The sequence below is a fragment of the Terrapene carolina genome, unplaced genomic scaffold (assembly GCF_002925995.2).
Source record: "Terrapene carolina triunguis isolate 2854851 unplaced genomic scaffold, T_m_triunguis-2.0 Scaffold95, whole genome shotgun sequence".
In the NCBI taxonomy this organism is placed as follows: Eukaryota; Metazoa; Chordata; order Testudines; family Emydidae; genus Terrapene; species Terrapene triunguis.
In genome coordinates, this window is record NW_020664446.1 from 20536804 (window position 1) to 20558272 (window position 21469).

General features: G+C 43.7%; 1 protein-coding gene across 1 annotated transcript in view; it reads left to right on the top strand.

Annotated features, from left to right (window-relative positions):
• The window catches only part of LHPP (phospholysine phosphohistidine inorganic pyrophosphate phosphatase), a 171566-nt gene that overhangs the window by 57247 nt on the left and 92850 nt on the right, over window positions 1-21469 (top strand). The gene's annotated exons all lie outside the window — the stretch shown is intronic.

Genomic DNA, 21469 nt, shown 5'->3' on the forward strand with positions numbered 1-21469 from the left:
TGTTTCAGAATAGTGCTGCAAAATGAGCATGCCAGACCTGATTTTCAGGGAGGCCTCTACCAGCTCTCCTCTGATGGTTGTACAATTTTGCCATCAGCCTGTGCAACCACTTTTTCAGCACAAACCTCTGCCTACACTATTGTTAGATTCTGGCAGGCTTTAGAATTTCCCCAAGCAAAAAACCCTTTGGACAAAATTGTGTGTGCACAAGTGGAAGCTGGGACCTGGAGATCAGACCCACAGTAATTGATTATTTAAAAAAAAAATTCCTTTCTAACACAGATTACTGATAAAACTTGTTTGTGTGTGAACAAATGAGTCATCTGCGATACACACAACAGCCCTCGTTTCTTTGATAAAGTCTGCCTTATGTTTTATTGCTGTAAGTGAAAATGTTTGATGGGCTGTGTGAATTACTCTACACTTGTTTTTGATATTCTCAAATTGCACCATTGTTACTAAAGACAAGGACCCCCATCTGCTTGGCTGAATTCCACCACAACGAGTAATCCGAGTGCAAAATTTAAGGGGCCAATCCTACTAGCTGCTGAGTTCCTTGTGCAAGATACTGAGAGCCCTCAACTTTCATGAGGCAAGATCACAAAATCCGACGTAATGTTAGCTCTTTTGTATTTTTTTGGCAAGTTTCTGGATATTTCAAGTCTACCCCATCCAAGGTGCTATCTGTTGGACGCATGCCTTCTGCAATCACAGGGCACCTCCATATGTGTATCCCTATCTTTAGGCATTTATACCACATGCATCACTGAGACATTTGGGATATGGTGGATATTCTCTCATTGAGCACCCTATTTGCCCACTGGTCGATGCGGGCGGGCTTTTACAAATGGACCAAACTCAATTTTATGGACCCTGACTGTATTTTCTTCTGCAAGGCCCACCTGTGTATCTGGGCTAGGCTCCCTTTCACTCACCGGATGATCCAAGAAGTCCTGTTACATATCCAAAAGTACGCTGGACTTGGAAATGCTGATGCAGTAAAATGGGCGATTGTTAGTGGAGGGATCTTGAGAATGTTCTTTCTTCCAGAGATAAGTAAGCAGGATGGACAAATGAGCTAGGACCCCTATGAAGTTAGTTTTCAAGGGAGCATGTCCCTCAGTCTCCACTTGGTTTGGATTAGCAAGACATAGACACAGACCTTTGAAGCCAAAATAGTACATGTTCTTCCAATTCTTATGACACTTTGTGAGAAATGAGTAATTTTAAGGTATCTGTAGCTAGAAGCAGGTACAGTGTATTTTTATACTCACATTTTTAAACATTTAGTAAATAAAATCTCAAAATCAATTATCTAGCCATTTCAATAAATCTCTGTATTAAACATTTTTTGTTTTGTACTATTGGGGTTATTGATCCCATTAATTTCCATAGGGGAGTTTTTCAAAGGGACTTGTTCTTAACAGCTCGTCTCTCATTGATATTGATGGAGATCAGCATGCACCTCTTTGAAAATCTACATCTTAATGTCACACAATCAGTTTAGGGGTTTGCTTCCTGAAAAGAGAAATACATTAGGGTTGAAAAGTGCTGAGAACTTCAAGGGTGCTCAGCACCCCACAGGAGACCCTGGAATACAGCTTTTTGGACAGCTGAAAATAAGGGTACGTCTATACTTACCCGCTGGTTCGGTGGCAAGCAATCAATCTTCTGGGATCGATTTATCGTGTCTTGTCTAGACGCGATAAATCGATCCCGGAAGTGCTCGCCGTCGACGCCGGTAATCCTGCTCCGCGAGAGGAGTAGGTGGAGTCGACGGGGGAGCCTGCCTGCCGCGTGTGGACCCGCGGTAAGTACTTTGTAGTTCGAACTAAGGTACTTCGACTTCAGCTACGTTATTCATGTAGCTGAAGTTGCGTATCTTACTTCGAACTGGGGGCTTAGTGTGGACCAGCCCTAAGAGTGGGATGTTGTTTTTTCTGTCAGAAAGATACTTGCTTCTATGAACTATGATCCACATAAATTCCAGCTGCAGGAGAATGATCAATTGTTCCGAAGAGAAGAGAAGTTTTCCCTCTGTCCTTATTTAAATTTCACATTAAAATGTGTGTTTGTTGCTATCCAAAATCATATACCACTATATGGGTATAAAAATAGTAGCAGCCCATTGTGAATTGAACCCCTGGTGCTATTCCAATTGCTGTATGTAGCAACCACCAGTAAAATCAAACAATATGTCTTGTATACAAATAGAGACTAGAGACACTGATTTATTAAGAACTACTATTTTAATGGATATGAAAAATAAATAAGAACACAATAGGAATCATCACAAAAACCAAATATTGAATGAAAATTAATAGGCAAGAAATTTGAAAAATAAAAGAAGAGCAAAATTGTTCTGTGGTTGATTTAAAGACCAATTCCTAATACAGATTAAAAACTGATGGTGTGACATTATGCCTGGATTCCATAATTGCACACAGATATATCTTTTGCACACAGACCTGTGTGCTACACTCAAGTACCTCTGGGTGGCACCATTAGTACATAAACTTCAGTACTTGATGTGACTAACAGTCTTTCCATGAAAGCTAAGACTAATTTTGCAAAATCAGCATACACCATGAATGCTCCACTAGGATGTTATAGTGCAGATGCTGGGTGTCAGCACAGTCGGCTTTCTGGAAATTTCACCCATGAAAAGTCTGCAACTCACCAAACTTGAGTTCATTGTAGGTGTTAGTGTCAGATAACCCCCTTTATGCCTGTGGTCCAGAAGCAGCTTTCTCCCATTTGAGCCAGGAGGTTGCTGGCTGCCCACAACAAAATGGAGGCAGAGTCAGGCCCAAAAGCTTGTTGTTCCGTGGAATAAAGAGCACATGAGAGGAATTATGGATGGGAACTGTTCCAGTCGTGTTTCCCAACATACCAATGCATAAATGGGGATTAGACTGTTCTCTGAAGTTACCATATATATATATATATGGCAGTTTACTCTAGCATTCTGTAAGCTGAGTAGTTCCACTGTACCGCACCCCAAGTCCCATTATATCTATGGCACTGTATGCTTACCCCTGAAGCACAGACATTCTGATCTCAGTTGCACTGATTTCAGGGCACCTCCACTGATTTCAGTAGGGTCATTCTGATTTACACTGGAGTACTGGAGATCAGATTCTGCCCTAAGTAATGCAGTTCTGCCTTCAGTAATGTGTGCAGCTCTGTTGAATCCAGAAGGAGTTATGTCATCATGTGTAAATGTAGGCAGGACTGATCCAGTGTTACCACTTATCACCTTATTGAACTTTATAAACTTTTTTTTTTTTTTTTTTACTTTAGAGGCAACAAATGATCCCAGGGCTTAGTTTATTGAAGAAGCTAAGCTATTTACCCACTGCTATGATAAACCCTGATATCAGAGCATCCTTTTTATCAAATCACCTACATAAAAGTTTAAATACTGAAAAAATTGAAAACCCCACATCATCATCTTCATGTGCCTATTACGCCTCTGGCGTTTAGGGCAGTGACGAAGCTCCTCCACTCCTGTCTGTTTATGGCAAGTCTTTCAATGGTTCCCCAGCTGTGCCCCAGGTTTTTCAGCTCGGCTTCCACAGCTCTTCGCCATGTTGTTTTCGGGCGGCCTCATTTTCGCTTGCCTTCAGGTGTCCATCTTATTGCTACTCTGGTGATGGAATCAGTTTCCATCCGAAGCACGTGACCGATCCATCTCCAATGCCTCCTGGCAATGATGGTGCTCAGATTCTCTTGGCTGCACTGTGTCGATAGATCTTGGTTTGAGATTGTTCAAGGCCAAAAGATACGGAGGATTTTTCTGAGGCAAGTTCTATGGAATGAAGACAGTTTGGATAAGTCATACTTTCTCTCCAGCATTCTGCACTATTAAGTAGTTTTGATAAATCTTGAGTTTGGTTTTGGTGTTGTATTTTGATGACTTCCAGACTGTATTTAAGCTCCTGAAGGTATTTCTGGCTTTATTGATTTTGTTCTGGATGTCCTGGCTTGTTCCACCATCCTGGCTAATGGTGCTGCCCAAGTATGTGAACGTTTCTACATTGGTGAAAACGCTGGCAGGGAAAACGGGCTCAGAGGTAATTTCAGCACATCAGGTGACAGTCCCAAGGGGATCTCTGTGACCGAACCCGTCACAACCACATTACCCAGTCGATGGCAATGTTGAAGAGGATTGCAGACATGACACACTGCTGACGTACTCCTGTTTTGACTTCAAAACTGAGCTCACTGCATGTATAGTTGAAATAGAAGCTTTTGATGACATTGATTATACGGAAAGGCATTCCATATGCCCGCAGAATGCGCCATAGGCTGGTCCTGTGAATGCTATCAAAAGCCTTCTCAAAGTCTATGAAATTTATGTAGAGTTGCCATTGCCATTCTAAGCACTGTTCTATTACGTTTCATAGAGTGAAGATCTGCGCTGTGCATCCACGCCCTTTCTGAAAACCAGCTTGTTCTTTTCTGAGAATGCTGTCAACTGCCTCTGATATACACTGGACTATGATCTTACACAATACTTTGGTTGGCACAGATAAAAGTGTGATACAACACCAGTTATTACAACCCCACATCGGGGCCAGGAAACTGAGTTTCAAACTGAAATTTCATGTTAGTTGGTCTTTCAAAGGGTGAGGTTTGTGCTTTGGTGCTTAATTACTATGGTGATGGGTGTCCTATCAAAACATAGATAGAGAAATTGGCTTTGTGAAAGGCATAGAAAAGCAGTAGGTGACTTGAGATCCATGGGGATCTTGGGATAATTGTGGAGGCTGAAGGCATCTGTATGGAGGCCTGGTGCTTCCAAGTGTTTGCATGGGGCTTCTCCCTACTTCATAGCATCACTGCCATTCCAGGAGCTGTGCTCCCATGAGGGCCTCAACAGAAGCTGTTCCCAGGGTGAAGTTTAGAGTGAGGAGGGTTACCATGAAAGAATGATGACAGGATCAGCATCCTCTTACACAAGGGATGGATGTCATGGTAAGTGGCTCTCTCTTGGTTCTGCCCCTGCTGGATCTTCAAAGCTTAAAGCCCTCAGTGTACCTGTGGTGGGGCTTCCTGGGATCAGGGAGACCCACTCTTTCCTCCACTCCTGCATGTTCCGCCTCCAGTCAATCTGATCAGCCTCCTCAGTATTAGAACTGACTCTCAAGCTCCAAATGCTGAACTCCTACCCAGTAATCAAACGAGACACAGAGCAGGACACTCTGTAAAATGTAACAAATTCCATCTGCAGTATTTAGCTGTAATTTCTGTTTTCTCAGGTCTGAGGAGAGTGATGATGGGAAAGGACCAGGGTGATGACTGGGAGGAATCCTTTTGAGTTAATGCCAGTCACCATGTTTTCTAAGGCGTAGGAGAAAGTTTTGATTGGTTGAGTGGTTCAGTTTTATACATGTGCCAAGCGATGCTATGATGGGCCCATTGTTATCAGCTGTGAATCCCAAATGTAAAGTGATGGTCCAGTGTTTGCCCTGACCTGCCAGTGTCATCCCTTCGCAAAAGATTTCATCCATCTGCCCACTTGTGGAGGAATAGAGCTCTCTCTCTGCTATGATCTGGAGCATTTCAGGCAGACAACAGATGAGGCAGGCCACCGCTGCATCTTGCTGCTTTACAGAGTGTATCCACTCCCATTGTATTCTGGGATTTCCTATGGACCTTCAGTGATTTCTGCCCAACTGAAAATGGGCAAGAGGCCCAAGGGCCAGATGGGTTATTTGGAGACAGATGAAAATGTTTGGAATGCCATTAGGAAGTCTCATATTCGTGTGATTCCTGGTTAACGATATAGGTGGGGAGCAAAGTTTTCTGTGAGGTACACTTAGGGCTGAATGTAGTGAAGAATTTGCCTGCCATCCATAGCGTGGAGGTTGGGACATGACCACAGAATTCCATTTTGGGTGGGGGGGAACAACATGGTGGTGTCTGGATTTTCACAGCATGGAAGTCAGATGGTGTATTTATTGAATCTGACCCTCCTTAAGCAGTTCATATGAGCACCCATGTGAAATTTCCATAGCAGTGTCTTTATAGTGAATGTGCGTGCAGTGTAATGAGGAACTCATACCCTGTGGAGGAAAATGGATATGTGCTAATTCCACTTACAGCTAGTTGGCATCGACATCAAACCAGTATTTCCAAGATAACCATTGATTCTGCAGTGCTGCTTATTCTCCTGATTCGTCTTTGTAGTGAGCAAGTTAGAGCAGAGCCAGAAATGTACCCAGAGGCATTTCAATCTCTCTCTCTCTCTCTCTCTCTCTGAATAAAGTCAGAAGCAGCTTTCAGATGTATCAACATGTCAAATGTGCAGGTGATTCTTGGCCGTGTGGAGGAATTACTGAGTTGCTTTTTGTTTGCTTTTAAATAGTGGACTCTGGCTGAAATAGACCAAACTACAGGGATTGCTCCGGTTGTGCAGAATATTCATTGTCCTTAAACGTTTACAACATTTCATACATAATAAAAGCTTAACTGTTTGGCAGAGGTTTGGGTGAGAATTGCAGTGTAGGAATTTTGCACTGCCGTGGAATGAAATGTTCACACAAGCTACATTGAAATGGCATCAGTGGGGAAGGAGACTGATGTAGTCCACGAAGACCCAGCTCATTGTATCATTCAGCTAGGAGTCCTTAAGGTTCCCTTTGGCATTCATCCTTATACCCACCAGCAGACTGCTGACAGATGACTGCAGTATCGTTTCCCAAATACAGTATAGGACTACTCTGTGCAATACACTGGAAACAAAGTAAGCGTGGTGTGCAGCGTTACTCTTGCACTGCAGCTGATTTAGCCTTTGTGAGCTAGAGGGCAACACTGGCCATGGAGCTTCAGTCTTGTAGTGACTGGTGGTATCGCCCTTAATGGAGGTCCTGGAGCATTTACATTATCGAGCACCATTTTCAGGGGTTCAGGATTGGGCAGCACAGCTTCATTCCAGGTTGAAACTGGCCACTCAGTTCTCAAGGGCTTAGCCCCCAGAGCAAATTTAGCTGTTGTAATATTAAACAAAAAATTAGTCAAGCTGGGTTTATTAGATTACTGTCTCCCTCAATATTTTTCCTCTTCTCAGTTTCCAAACACTTAGCAGTTCTAGAGGCTTTTTAGCGGTCCCTAGCACCAGAGGATATTTAAAAAGTGATAACAGGCCCACTGTTGCTATAACCTCACAGTCTTGTTCACTGAGTCACTGACCACAGCCAACCAACCATTCGCGTGCTCTCATTTTATGGGTTGTGATGCAGGGTGGTGGAACCCACTTACAGGAAACAAGTCTATAGAGAAACTCCACTTACAGTGGAGCAGAGAGAAAACACTGAGTCATTACACACTAGATAATACTTAGTCCTGCCATGAGTGCAGGGGACTGGACTAGATGACCTCTCGAGCTCCTTTCCAGTCCTACGATTCTCTGATTTCCAGGCTTGTTGATAAACTTTCAGTCCTCATATAAGGCCTCATATAAGTCTTCATAACCTCATTGAAATTAATGGAAAGACTCCATGGCCATGTCTGTGTAAGGGAAAAAGATGTATTTTAACACATTAGCTAAAACATGTTAACTAAATGTGTTTAAAAAAATAGTGTAGACAAGGTAAATGTAATTTTAACACATGCTGGTTGAGGTAAATCCTTGAACAGTTGACATGTTAAAACTACCTCTTGCCTCGTCTACACTAGAATTTTAACTTGTTAGTTAACATGTGTTAACACACCTTTTTTTTCTAGTGAAGATGAGGCCCCATTTGGATCAGTTCCGTAGTGAACTTTCACTCAGTTTACAGTGAGATTACACTGGTCTAACCCTCTTGGACTGCAGCCACGATCACCTATGGGATAGATATTTATTGGTGAGTTCCAAGAATATTATCCCCTCCCGCTTCCTCCTCAGCTTTGAATGAGCAGAGGAGGAGAAGACGAAAAGTTGCTACTTTGATATGGGGGTGAGGTGTTGGGGTTGGAGGGAGCAGTAAGGAGAGCTCTTCAACTCCTGACTTTGCTGCAGTTGCTTTCATTTGAGAATGAAAATGGACTTTTCCAGATCCCCTTCCTCCCACTAACTTCCAGAGCTGCATGAAACGGCATGTGGTAAAGTGAGGGCCTACCTTTACCATTTCTGGTGTGGGAGAAAGAATTTTCTTCCCCCATCCGCCCTTTCCAGTTATAATTAGAGTTAAGTTTATAATGCAGTGTTTGGTTTCAGGGCAAAACCCCCACTAACTAGCTAATAAACACACAACTTGTGTTAGGTTTGCACCAGAAGTGAGACATGAGATTATTATTAATTCATTTGTCCTGAGGTAGTTCTTTGAGACCCTCATGAGGGACTGAGGCCCAATTGTATTCGGTGCTGTACATATGTGTTCTAAAAAGACAATCCTACGCCAAAGAGATTATAATCTAAGCATACGATGAGACAGAGAGAGATTAACAAATGGGACATGGAGCGGGAGACAAGGTAGCAATGAAATGATGGTATTTGGTATAATAAACAGCAGTCCCATCACACCCACTCCCTAGCCATTGATCAACTAACTTCTCCTTAGCAGCCCCAATTTAATAAACCGTCAGAGTTCAAGGATTTACACCAGGGAACAATGTTCATCTCATGAATGGCAAAGAAGCAAGTGACTGTGTCAGTTTCAGCTCTACCACTCCCCTTCTTTCCCTTCCACATAGGAGCTGTTTAACAGCGATTAGAGCGATTTTAAAGGTTGTTGTTCCTTCTGCCCAGTGGCTGCTTAACAGTGGGATCAGAGGAGAAAAAAATGACTCCAAAGGTCACTCAGAAAGAACCAATAGGCCAAGGCATATGGGAGGACAGGGGCTGACACACAGTGGTTGCATGGAACTAGATTGCTTAAAAACCACCTATTCTGAAAACATCCCAGCCACAATGACCATTTTGTTTGTGTGCTGTTTTGTTCCTGTACTGTATCCCACCCAAATGTGCCTCTTCAGCATAAACTCTTTCAGGCAGGGGTTAGCTGTTGGATTGGTGCTGTGCTTATATTTTATAGTGCTGTTTTTGCTACTACATAAATAACAATAGAGCCCTCAGGCAACTTTAGATTCCCAAATGTGTGGCCAAACTAGTTTATATTTCTCCCCTCCCTACAAATGCATAATTCATGACATGACAGGAATTCTAGTGGTAGCTGAAATGGAAATGCATAATAAGCGGCATTCTGTTCAGTGCTCTCCAAAGTTTCTCATGGAGTGTGTTCATCCCACTGCACAATACACTGTGTAGAAAGAGAGACCCATTGCATCCCCAAAGAATAACCTACTCCAGGCAGCACATTCAGCAGCCTCTCCGCCTCATTATGGATGAGTGAAGGTCTAACTGCTACCATAACACAAATCTTTCCCTCCTGTGCAAGATTTAGTAATTCAGCCTTATAAGACAATACAGGAAATAGCCCTTTTTTTGGTAGGGGTGGGGGAGGTAGCCTTTCCTCAGTGCTAATGTAGTGTTGCAGTAGAAAAATTCCACAGCAAAGTAGTCATGGGGGCTAATCAAACATTACATGGTTTCTCAACTCTTGTCATTTGCAGTGTGCCAAAAATATGAGCTAGCTCAACATTTGACAGCAGTGATGAATGTCATTACCAATAGCTAAATATTTTGTTTCTGTAAAAATGCTAATGAGTGTGTTGAAATGTGCTTCAGAAGTAGCAGCGCAGAGACAGCTGCACAATTGTGGTTTCACTAGAGATTTCCTTTAAGACTCAGGTTCCTGCTCTCTGTGTTTTTCTTTCTACGTTAAATGTCATATCTGGCTTGTTTGGTTTGTATGATAATTGAGCAATGGCTTTCAGTAAATGGCATAGGGAAGGAGAGGTCTGATTTAGACTTGGATAGTCTGATAAAACCAAAGCATTTATTTTGTAAAAAATGGGCTAACTTCATCACTAGTTTAACTCCATTGAAACAAGCAACTCAGTACCTAAAACTTTCATCTTTCTTCTGGTTTATGCTCTTCTTATTTATTTGTCTTACGGTAGCACCTACGAGCCCCAGTCCTGGACCAGGACCCCAGCGTGCTAGGCGCTGTACAAACACAGAACAAAAAGATGGTCCCTGCCCCAAACTGCTTACAATCTAAGTAAACCACTTGCAGTAAAATTGATACAATCTAAAGTAATTGTGATGGCTAATTTCAGTTGCTGAATAACATCGGACTTCTCTTCCAGCTGGTGGGCAGATACCACAGTGGACTTATCTAATGAAGAGAATCCTCTCTCTGGTGACTGGATTTGTATCATGTACATGTATTGCACTTCAGACTCAAATTAGGATCCTAAGTTTTCATAAACATCGCTATTAGGAGACCCTAAAGGGAGCTTCCATTTGCCCAGCCATTAGGACCTATGTTAAGGTAGAAACCATTGGCCAGTTTTACAAACTGTTGTAGCCTGGTAGCATTGATAGGGAGCCCAATATTCAAATGTGGGGGCCTGAGTGAGTCTACCCACAACCAAATTTGCGGTGCCCAAATTGGCACTTAGCCTGCCCAAATGTTGAACTGTGTGCCTTAATTTAGGCACCTACATTTGAAAACTAGGCTCAGTCTTTGAGCCAGTCACTGGTGTAACAGAGTAAAAGTTGGTTCTGTGTGTGTGTGTGTGTGTGTGTGTATATAAAAGATCCACAGGCAATGATGACTGACTAATCTTTCATGCTTACTATGAATGAGTGGCCCTGCCAGCAGCCTCTCGCCTCACTTCCCCATCTTGGTTCCTCAGATAAACTCAGTGCAGCTGTGGGAGTATATTAATAGCCCTTTTATGGTGTTAATTTATTACCAAAAATCCCACTACCATCAGAATCCCCCCAGCACAGTCCAAACATACATTAGTCCCAACAGCCCAGTGCGGCTCTGCTGTATCTCACCCTTCCTCACCGAACTCTCATGTTTGACTCTGGGGGTCTCGCATCATACCTTTCCTTCCCAGCTGTGGTTCCAGTTGCCTGGAGACATCAGTGGGCCTACCCCTCCATTATTCCCCAGCCTTCTCAGAGAGCCAGCAGGCATCTTCCTGTGCCACTCTCAGCCTTCAGCTCTCTCTGGCTGTGGCTTTCTGGCCTGGGGAAGTGTGCTCTCCTGACCGCCTTCAGCTTTCATTTACTTGCTTGGGCTCCACTGCTCACTAGGGAACTCTCACTGCTTCCCCATTCAGGGACATCCCTTTCCTGAGGCTCTCAGCCCAGCTCTACCCTGCTTCTGAGCGCCTGCTTTGGGTTCTGGGTTCTCTCTCTCAGGACTCTGTACTCGCATTTGTAACTCCCAGTGGCAGTCTTGCCCTCCTCGTTGCAGCAAACTAAGGCAAACCTGGACTGGACCAGGAGTGCTGGGCCTAATTTCATTTAAGGGGCCAGCTACCCTGTTACACTTGCAAAGAGCCCCTTCTAAAGCAGACCTGAGGGTGCTGATGGGGACAAGGGAAGAGGGAACGTTTACATTAAAGCTGCCTCTCCAGTACCTGGCTTGAGTAACACTTCATGTCCTTTCAGAGACTTTACACCCTTACGCAGACAGATCAACAGACAGTTAAAAAGAAGATTAATAATTGAATGGTGGGTTAAGTCTACTGTAACTACCATGAAATTACAATCACTTCGGACACCAACACCTCTTTTGCTTGGCATGGCAAGAATGACAAATAATTGGGAGAAATGGGGTTTGTTTGAGGAACAGAGTTCTCCTACTTCACCCTGCCCCCCATTTAGTGTAATGCATTTGATGGGAACTGAAGATAGTCTGCAGCTGCCGCTCTCTGTTGTGACCCAGGCGCACGTGTCGCACCATAACAATTACGATGATCGGTCATCATGGTTTCCATCCATCGCCAAGCAACTGCATTTGGTTATACCTCAAATCTTGTTCTTTGTGATTTGCCAGAAGATTAGCTAATTCAGAATGTATGGCCAGAACTTTTGAAGGAGCTCTTCATGATAGGAATTGGTGGCCATAATTTACGTCCAACCCATTTGCTTCCCTAAAAATCACAGCTGGTTTGCTGACATATAAAGCAGAGGACTGAGCCCCATCTGACTAGACATTGTGACACATTACACACACAGTTACACATTGTAACTGCTTCCAGATTGTCTCATCTTTAGACATTACCTTCCATTTCACTGACCCTGTGTGTTTCTAAAGGGAGGACAAGCTGGGTGAGGTAGTATCTTTTACTGGATCATAAGAACATAAGAACAGCCATACTTGGTCAGACCAAAGGTCCATCTAGACTAGTATTGTGTCTTCTGACAGTGGCCAATGCCAGGTGCCCCAGAGGGAATGAATAGAGCAGGTAATTATCAAGTGATCCATCCTCTGTCGCCCATTCCCAGCTTCTGGCAAACAGAGGCTAGGGACATCATTCCTGCCCATCCTGGATAATAGCCATTGATGGACCTATCCTTCATGCACTTATCTAGTTCTTTTTTGAATCCTGTTATAGTCTTGGCCTTCACAACATCCTCTGGCAAAGAATTCAACAGGTTGACTGTGCGCTGTGTGAAAAAATACTTTATTTTGTTTGTTTTAAACCTGCTACCTATTAATTTCATTTGGTAGCCCCTAATTCTTCTGTTATGAGAAGGAGTAAATAACACTTCCTTATTTACTTTCTCCACACCAGTCATGATTTTATAGACCTCTATCATATCCCCCCTTAGTCGTCTCTTTTCCAAGTTGAAAAGTCACAGTGTTATTAATCTCTCCTCATACGGCAGCCGTTCCATACCCCTAATCATTTTTGTTGCCCTTTTCTGAACCTTTTCCAAGTCCAATATATCTTTTCTGAGGAGGGGCGACCACATCTGCACACAGTATTCAAGATGTGGGTGTACCATGGATTTATATAGAGGCAATATGATATTTTCTGTCTTCTTATCTATCCCTTTCTTAATGGTTCCCAACATTCTGTTTCCTTTTTTGACTGCTGCTGCACATTGAGTGGAAATTTTCAGAGAACTATCCACAATGACTCCAAGATTTCTTTCTTGTATGGTAACAGCTAATTTAGACCCCATCATTGTATATGTATAGTTGGGATTATGTTTTCCAATGCGCATTACTTTGCATTTATCAACATTGAATTTCATCTGCCATTTTGTTGCGCAGTCACCCAGTTTTGAGAGATCCTTTTGTAGCTCTTCACAGTCTGCCTGGGACTTAACTAATTTGAGTAGTTTTGTATCATCTGCAAATTTTGCCACCTCACTGTTTACTCCTTGAATATGTTGAATAGGACTGGGCCCAGTACAGACCCCTGGGGGACACCACTATTTACCTCTCTCCATTCTGAAAACTGACCATTTATTCTTACCCTTTGTTTCCTATCTTTTAACCAATTACCAATCCATGAGAGAACCATCCCTCATATCCCATGACTGCTTACTTTGCTTAAGAGCCTTTGGTGAGGGACCTTGTCAAAGGCTTTCTGAAATCCAAATACACTATATCTACTGGATCCCCCTTGTCCACATGCTTGTTGACCCCATCAAAGAATTCTAGTAGATTGGTGAGGCATGATTTCCCTTTACAAAAACCATGTTGACTCTTCCCCAACAAATTTATCTTCATCTGTGTGTCTGACAATTTTGTTCTTTACTATAGCTTCAACCAGTTTGCCTGGTACTGAAGTCAGGCTTACCGGCTTGTAATTGCCAGGGTCACCTCTGGAGCCCTTTTTAAAAACTGGCGTCACATTAGCTATCATCCAGTCATTTGGTACAGAAGCTGATTTAAATGATAGGTTACAGACGATAGTTAGTAGTCCTGCAATTTCACATTTTGTTCCTTCAGAACTCTTGGGTGAATACAATCTGGTCCTGGTGATTTATTACTGTTTAGTTTATCAGTTTGTTCCCAAACTTCCTCTAATGACACTTCAATCTGGGACAGTTCCTCAAATTTGTCACCTAAAAAGAATGGCTCAGGTTTGGGAATCTCCCTCACATCCTCAACCATGAAGACCGATGCAAAGAATTTATTTAGTTTCTCCGCAATGGCCTTATCGTCCTTGAGTGCTCCTTTAGCATCTCAATCGTCCAGTGGCCCCATTGGTTGTTTAGCAGGCTTCCTGCTTCTGATGTACTTAAAAAATTTTTTGCTATAACTTTTCGAGTCTTTGGCTAGCTGTTCTTTAATTCTTTTTTGGCCTTCCTAATTATATTTTTACACTTCATTTGCCAGAGTTTATGCTCCTTTCTATTTTCCTCATTAGGATTTAACTTCCACTTTTTAAAGGATGCCTTTTTGCCTCTCACTGCTTCTTTTACTTTGTTGTTTAGCCATGGTGGCTCTTTTTTGGTTCTCTTACTATGTTTTTTAATTTGGGGTATACATTTAAGTTGAGCCTCTATTATGGTGTCTTTAAAAAGTTTCCATGCAGCTTTCAGGGATTTTACTTTTGGTGCTGTACCTTTTAATTTCTGTTTATATAACCTCCTCATTCTTGTGTAGTCCCCCTTTCTGAAATTAAATGGTACAGTGTTGGGCCACTGTGGTGTTTTCCCCACCACAGGGATGTTAAATTTAGTTATATTATGGTCACTATTACCAAGCGGTCCAGCTATATTCACCTCTTGGACCTGATCCTGTGCTCCACTTAGGACTAAATCAAGAATTACCTCTCCTCTTGTGGGTTCCAGGACTAGCTTCTCCAAGAAGCAGTCATTTAAGGTGTCAAGAAACTTTGTCTCTGCATCCCGTCCTGAGGTGACGTGTACCCAGTCAATACGGGGATAGTTGAAATCCACCATTATTATTGAGTTTTTTATTTTAACTTCAGTTGGTGGGAGAGATGAGCTTTTGAGCTTACACAGAACTCTTATACAGTCTAGGTTGTTATGCCTTAAGATGGGTCTAATATTCCTTTGAATAGTGATCCCAGGTGGTAGGTGTATTGCTGTGCTAAAATTATTTACAGTGCGTATTGTTTGTTAAGTCTCGGACAGTCTCCTCAGTGTACACATAAGTGGTTATATACCTAAGTTACCTTCCAATGACTATACATCTAAGTTATCTGAAATTGGACTCTTACATTAAAGAGTTTTTTACCCTCTCTCAAGTAAACTGAATTGGTTCTGTTCTTCTTCAAGTGCTTGCTCATATCCATTCCATTGTAGGTGACTCCCAAGCAGTACCTCGGGAGGTGGGTAGGAGTTTATGGACGTGTTGATTGCAACACAACTCTGCCAAATCTAGTGTCATCCCTGGCTTGCTGGGTGATGGCATAATGCACCGTGAAGGTAAGTACTGACGACCACATCGTGGCTCTGCCGATGCCCTGAATGGGGACATGAGCCAGGAAAGTGGCCGATGACTCCTGAGCTCTCGTGGAGTGAGCAGTTACTATTGGTGGGGGCGTCACCCGCGCCAATTCGTAGCAGGTACAGATGCAGGTGATGATCCAGGACAAAATCCTCTGGGACGACACTGGGAAGCCCTTCATTCTGTCAGCCACCACAATGAAGAGTTGAGTCGATCTGTGGAAAGGCTTAAAAAGTACACTCCAGGTAGAAAGCCAGGGCACACCTGACATCTAGAGTGTGCAGACGCCTGTCCCCATTGGATGCATGCAGCTTTGGAGAGAACACCCGGAGGACGATGTCCTGGTTGACATGGAAGTGTGACACCACCTTTGGCAGGAAGGCAGGGTGGAGACGCAACTGGACTTTATCTTTGTAGAACACCGTGTACAGGGGCTCCGACATAAGAGCTTTAATCTCAGAGACTCACCTCATCGATGTAATAGCTACAAGGAATGCGACCTTCCATGACGGGTGGGAGAAAGAGCAAGAGGCTGGAGGCTCGAAAGGAGGACTAGTAAGCCTTGAAAGGACTAGATTGAGATCCCAATGGGAAACCGGATCACGTACCGGAGGAAACAGCCTCTCGAGGCGCTTGAGGAACCTGATTGTCATCTTATGTGAGAATACTGATCTATCCTGGACCTGCAGATGGAATGCTGATATGGCCACCAAGTGCACCTTAGTCGATAAAAAGACAAGCCCCTGTCGCTTTAAATGCAGGAAGTAGTCCAGGATGGATTATAAAGGGGCACTTATAGGGGAGAGATTCTGCTCCGAAGCCCAGCAGGAGAAGCACTTCCACTTCGCGAGGTAGGTAGCTCTAATGGAGAGAAGGAAGGAAATCCGTTAGTGAGCTGCTGTCGAGGCTTTGTAGCAAGCAGAATTGGTGGCATTTTCTGTTCTGTCTCGTGGCGAACAGGTGCACTTGGGGAGCTCCCCACCTTTGGAAGAGCATCCAGGCAACCTCACATGGAGGGACCACTTGTGGTGAGAGAAGAAGGACCTGCTGAGGTGATCTGCCAGCATGTTCCAAACACCGGGAGGTGGGAGGCTTCTAGGTGTATAGCATGCTGGATGCAGAAGTCCCACAGGCGAAGGGCTTTCTGACACAGGACTGACGACCGGGCTGCCCCTTGTCTGTTGACGTAGAACATGGAGGCCGCGTTGTCTGTCAGTACCTGCACCATTCAATCAGAAAGATGGGGAAGGAACACCTTTCATGCCAGGTGAACGGCCCTGAGGTCTCTGACGTTTATGTGAAGCGACAGCTCCTCCCTTGACCATAGTCCTTGAGTTTTGAGGGCACCAAGGTGCGCTCCCCAGCCAAGGTCAGACGCATCCAACACCAGGAATACTGTGGGCCATGGAGCCGCAAATGGAACCCCTTCCAGCACCGGATTTTGATTGCACCACCATTGGAGGGAGGTGAGTACCCGGGGCGGAATTGTGAGGAGCCTGTCCAGGGGGTGTCTGGCTGGGGGAAAGACCGATGACAACCACATTTGAAGGGGCCTCAGGCTTGCATGCTGGACTATGTAGGTGCATGCAGCCATGTGCCCTAGGAGTCGGAGACAGACCCGAGCTGTGGTGAGCAGGTGTGCAGTGACTTGGGCAGTAGCGTCAATATCAAGTGGGTAAACTCTGCAAGATTTTGATGGCATCGGATCCCCTTTAGCCCCAAACTCAGGCTCCACAGTGTACAGTGCCGCCAACCTGGTCCTAAAAGAGGCCCCCCCTGAAAGCTGCCAGTTTCCAGTTTATATCTGACGCGATGCGTTTCCCACGGTGTGAATTTCCAGAGCGCTGCCTGGAACATAAAACCGCCAGCAGAAGACTCTAAAGTGCCAGATCAAATTCAAACTGTTATTTTGGGTTTACAATCACAGTTGATAGATGGTGGGAGCTTGAAGTGTTTCTCTTCACCATGTGAACTTTCAGAATGCTGCGCTGAGCAAAGCAGCTGCAGCCTTCCTTTAAAAGAGGCTCCTGTGATGTGGAGCACTGTAACCTGCTACAAAGTGAAGCTTTGTTTGAACTCTGACAGACATTTGCAGTTGAATAACATTAACTGCTCTGCTCAGCCATTGGCTGCAGGAGACTGAAATCAGGCCTAAAAATAGGAGAATGTTTAAAGTGTCTGACCCTGAAGGGAAGAATTTTCACTCATAACCCAACCTGGCGCCCACCCAAGATTACATCATCTGGAGGGGAAGCTGGAAAAGCTTTCAGAATGATGCTTTCCGTGAAGGAACTCTAAACAGTTGTGTCAGCTAATCATCATGCAACACCTTTGCAACAATCATGAATCAACAAAAGACGGAAAGAGGGAATGAAGGAGAGAAGAGACAGAGACAGAGGAGGGAGATGGAAGAAATGTGTTAGAAAAAGGACCATCCTTTATGCTTATTTCAAGGGAAATGATATGACCTATCAGGGATGGATTCAGGCCCACTTTGTTCCATTGCTCCACTCTAATTGGGAAAAGACACCATAAAGCTAAGAATTCCTGTAGCATGTGGGAATCATCTGCTGGTGCAAAGTTAATAATTGGTAATGCGCTCCTGCATCCCCTAGCATATGGGTGGGAGCGTCGCGGGGTGTCTGCTGTGCTCTGGTGATCTCTGCCCAGCTTGACAGCACCTCAGGTGATGTCACAAATCACCACAACTTAAAGCAACCTTGAGCCTGCTCAAAGTTTGCCAGGGATCAGGGGAGCACAAAGATGACTTAAAGCCACTTTGCTCCTCCTCAGCTGTGCCAAGCAGAGCTCTGGTGCAGCTGGGCATCTAGCTCTTGATTCCAAGGTTTATGCAAAGCTTTTCTTACTCCTTGCTTTGGTCATTCTTTGTAAATGTCTTTCAGTGAACCTAGTGCTCAAAAAAAGAGTCAGATAGAGAGCCCTGGAGACCGAAAACTCACAGCATGGGCAGGGCAAGCGTGCCGGCATTGGGCTTACCCTAGTATGCCTCACCCATGGCAGCGCTCTTAAGTGGTGAGAAGCTGGTTCCTTTTCCTTGCCCACGCAAGCTTTGGCGTCTAGGCTGAGAATGCCTCCCTCCTCCCCGTCAGCTTTTGTAACCTGTCCATTAGCAAATGGACTGAGCTCCTCCCAGCTTATTTCACCAAGCATCTGTCAGATGCTAATGACCTTCACTTGCTACTAACCAGGGCCAGATTCAAACCAGTAACCTGAAGGTGAAAAGTTCTGTGTTTTATTACCAACCCTCAGAACCATCCAGACTCTAGTTGTCTATCTGTTAGAGTGTAACATGGAAACCCCAACACCGCGCCTTCCTTAGGGTTGATACCGACTTTTTACCTTCCCTTTCTAATTTTCCCTGTTAGAAAGTGAACACTCCACCCTTCTTCCCAGTGGCTCCTGGAGATATAAAAAAAGAGCCCCTATTTGAAGGTAATACACTCGGCAGTACTGTGTAGCACTGAGAAAACATTATGGGTGCTTTCCCTCTAGCTCTTATTGATAGAGAGGAAGGATTTCCATATGGTTAAGGCCCTCATCTAGGACTTGGGAGACCTAGGTTCAAGTCCTTGCTCTGTCAAAGACTTCCTGTGTGACCTTGGGCAAGTCACTTAACCTTTCTGTGCATCAGTTCCCCATCTGTAAAAGGAGAATAACAGCACTTCCCTACCTCACAGGGGTTTTGTGAGGATAGAAACGTAAAAGACTGTGAGCTTCTCAGGTACTGTGGTCATGTGGGCCATAGAAGTACCTAAGATAGTTAGATACTGGTCATCTGGGAACCTCAGTCCTTAGACTTCTGTGCTCTGATATTTGAGTCAGCAGAGAAACTCTGCTATCTCAGACTATCAGAGTCTCATTCAAAATCTGTGTTCCAGTAGCATGAATGGACCTTGATTTGTTCATTTAACTCTGACCCCATTGTTTCCTGAATTTGTCTAGCCTCATTTTTTGTAACAGTAGCATACAAAGCAGTTAGTGAGCACTTTCCTCTGAAATCAGTGTGTCAGGCTCAGAGACTTCTTCCCATGCCATTCCAGGAATCTTTTGTGTTTTTTCCCTAACAAGAAAGCCTTTACTCTGTCTGTTGTCAGGGAGGACTGAACAGACTATACTGCATATTGTGGAGCCTTGGAGATGGAGGTAGGCCACCTATTTAATTAGGAGTTTCCACTAGCCATTTTTCCTTACACCATCTAAATTCTCATTACATATTTATAGTGTTATTACAACAAGAATACCCAAAGCACAGTCCAGAAATCAGATGCTGTGCAGAGCCTGAATGTGGCTGAAAGCTGCCCTCTCCTTTTAAACACAAGAGCAAATTTTGATCAAATGCAGGTTTTTATTGTTGGTCTTTTCAAACAGGCAAATTCTTGTCATATGCCTATCTGCCAGTGAAACCAAGTACAACTGAATACTCTTCACTCCATCAGTTCCCTGTTAGGATTTAGCTGGCTGATCACAAGAACATTTCTGGTGCGTATTGACCCTGGGAGGTGTCTCAGGGATATCTGACTGGCCTTGGCTGAGCTACTCGTGAAGGCAGATGTGCTATTCCATGGAGGGTCAGGAGTTGACTCCACATGGTCCATTCTAACTAGTCCGCAAGGGGTGCCAAGAGAACCAGGCAACTGAGGAAAGGTGTTTTTTTTTAACATTAGGCTCTTTGAGAGCCAAGACAGAAGTGGAGGAGTGGAAGGGGGTTGGCGCTTGGGACATTTGAATAGTAGCAGATCAGTGGGTGATGGATACTGGAGTTGACTGAAGGTCATCAGTTTCACTTCTAAGGGTATCTGTGAGCTTTTCCTCTGGTTTTGCTTCAAGCTTCCCACCTCCAGACTTTGGCTTTGAGTTTCTGGGTTTAAACAAACCCCAAATCTCAAAGTGAAGCTTCGTCAAAACCTCCATGTTTCATCTGGTTTTTGGTGTTAAACCAATCCTGTGAAGCTGCTCTCTTTAATAGAGAGAGAATTTCTTTACTAGCAAGTGAATTGTGGGATTTTTTTAAAAGCTTTTGTTCCTCAATATATTTTACTATGACCGTGTAAAATGAATAATTGTGTGAAAGGCAGGGATATAAACCTTAACAGCTGAAATAAATCCAGTGCAATACAGTAATGCTTGCCACTTCTGCCGCAGGTCAGCTGGCTCAAGTGCAGACCTCTAGTTTCATGGGGCGTTAATGGAACTGACATCAATGAATGAAGTTCACATCATCGATGAGCTGGATTTTATTCTTGTAGACTTAGCTTTTATTTCCCCTGTTGTTTTAGATGTTCCAGGAGTCATCCTATTTCCCTGCAATCTTATATTCATATCATTTTAAAACAGCCTCTAAATAGGCAGAGTTCACCTTTACTAAACCAGATAGACTTTTGATTCATGCAGTCTGTCTCGTGAAATTGTTGACATGACTAATATCCCTTTGTTCAACAATCTCCCATGTCTCCATTTCATCGAACAATTTTTTATGCATATTGCATCCAAAAATTACACTAAAAGAATATTAAGTTTGCCCATGTGACATTAATTCAGCTCCTTTATGCAGTATGCAGTATGAGGCAGTCTTTAATTAGATGGTCCTGACCTATACTAATTTTCCCCCAGAACTCCCGCCTCATTCAGAGCACAGGATGGATGGTACTCACTGAATGGCTAGCTATTCAATTTTTTTTTTATCATCACCCTTCTTTGTGTCACTCCAGGGTTTATTTACTATACACCCTCCAAACCCTCTGAATACAGAATTATTAATTTCCTTCTGAGCTTTTTTTATGGTGCTCTCATCACAGTAATATAATTCTTTGCAAACATTTAATGCATTTACTTAAACAACATCCCTGTGAGGTGAAGTGGTGTATTCTCCTGATACAAATGGGGAACTGAAGCATGGAGATTAAAGCCAAAATTGTCAGAAGTGTCAAGGGACTTCAGGTACCACAGTGAGACACCTACGACCTGATTTTTCAGAGTATGTAGCACTTTGTATACCCAACACCCATCTCCTATTGACTTCAGTTACAGCTGTCAATGCCAATCAGGCCCCACATATCTCAAATTGGGCACTCAGGAAATGAGGTACACACAATTAGTGGAAAAGTTTGGTTTAAGTGGCTTGACTAGAATCACAATGAAACTCTGTGGCAAAGGCAGTG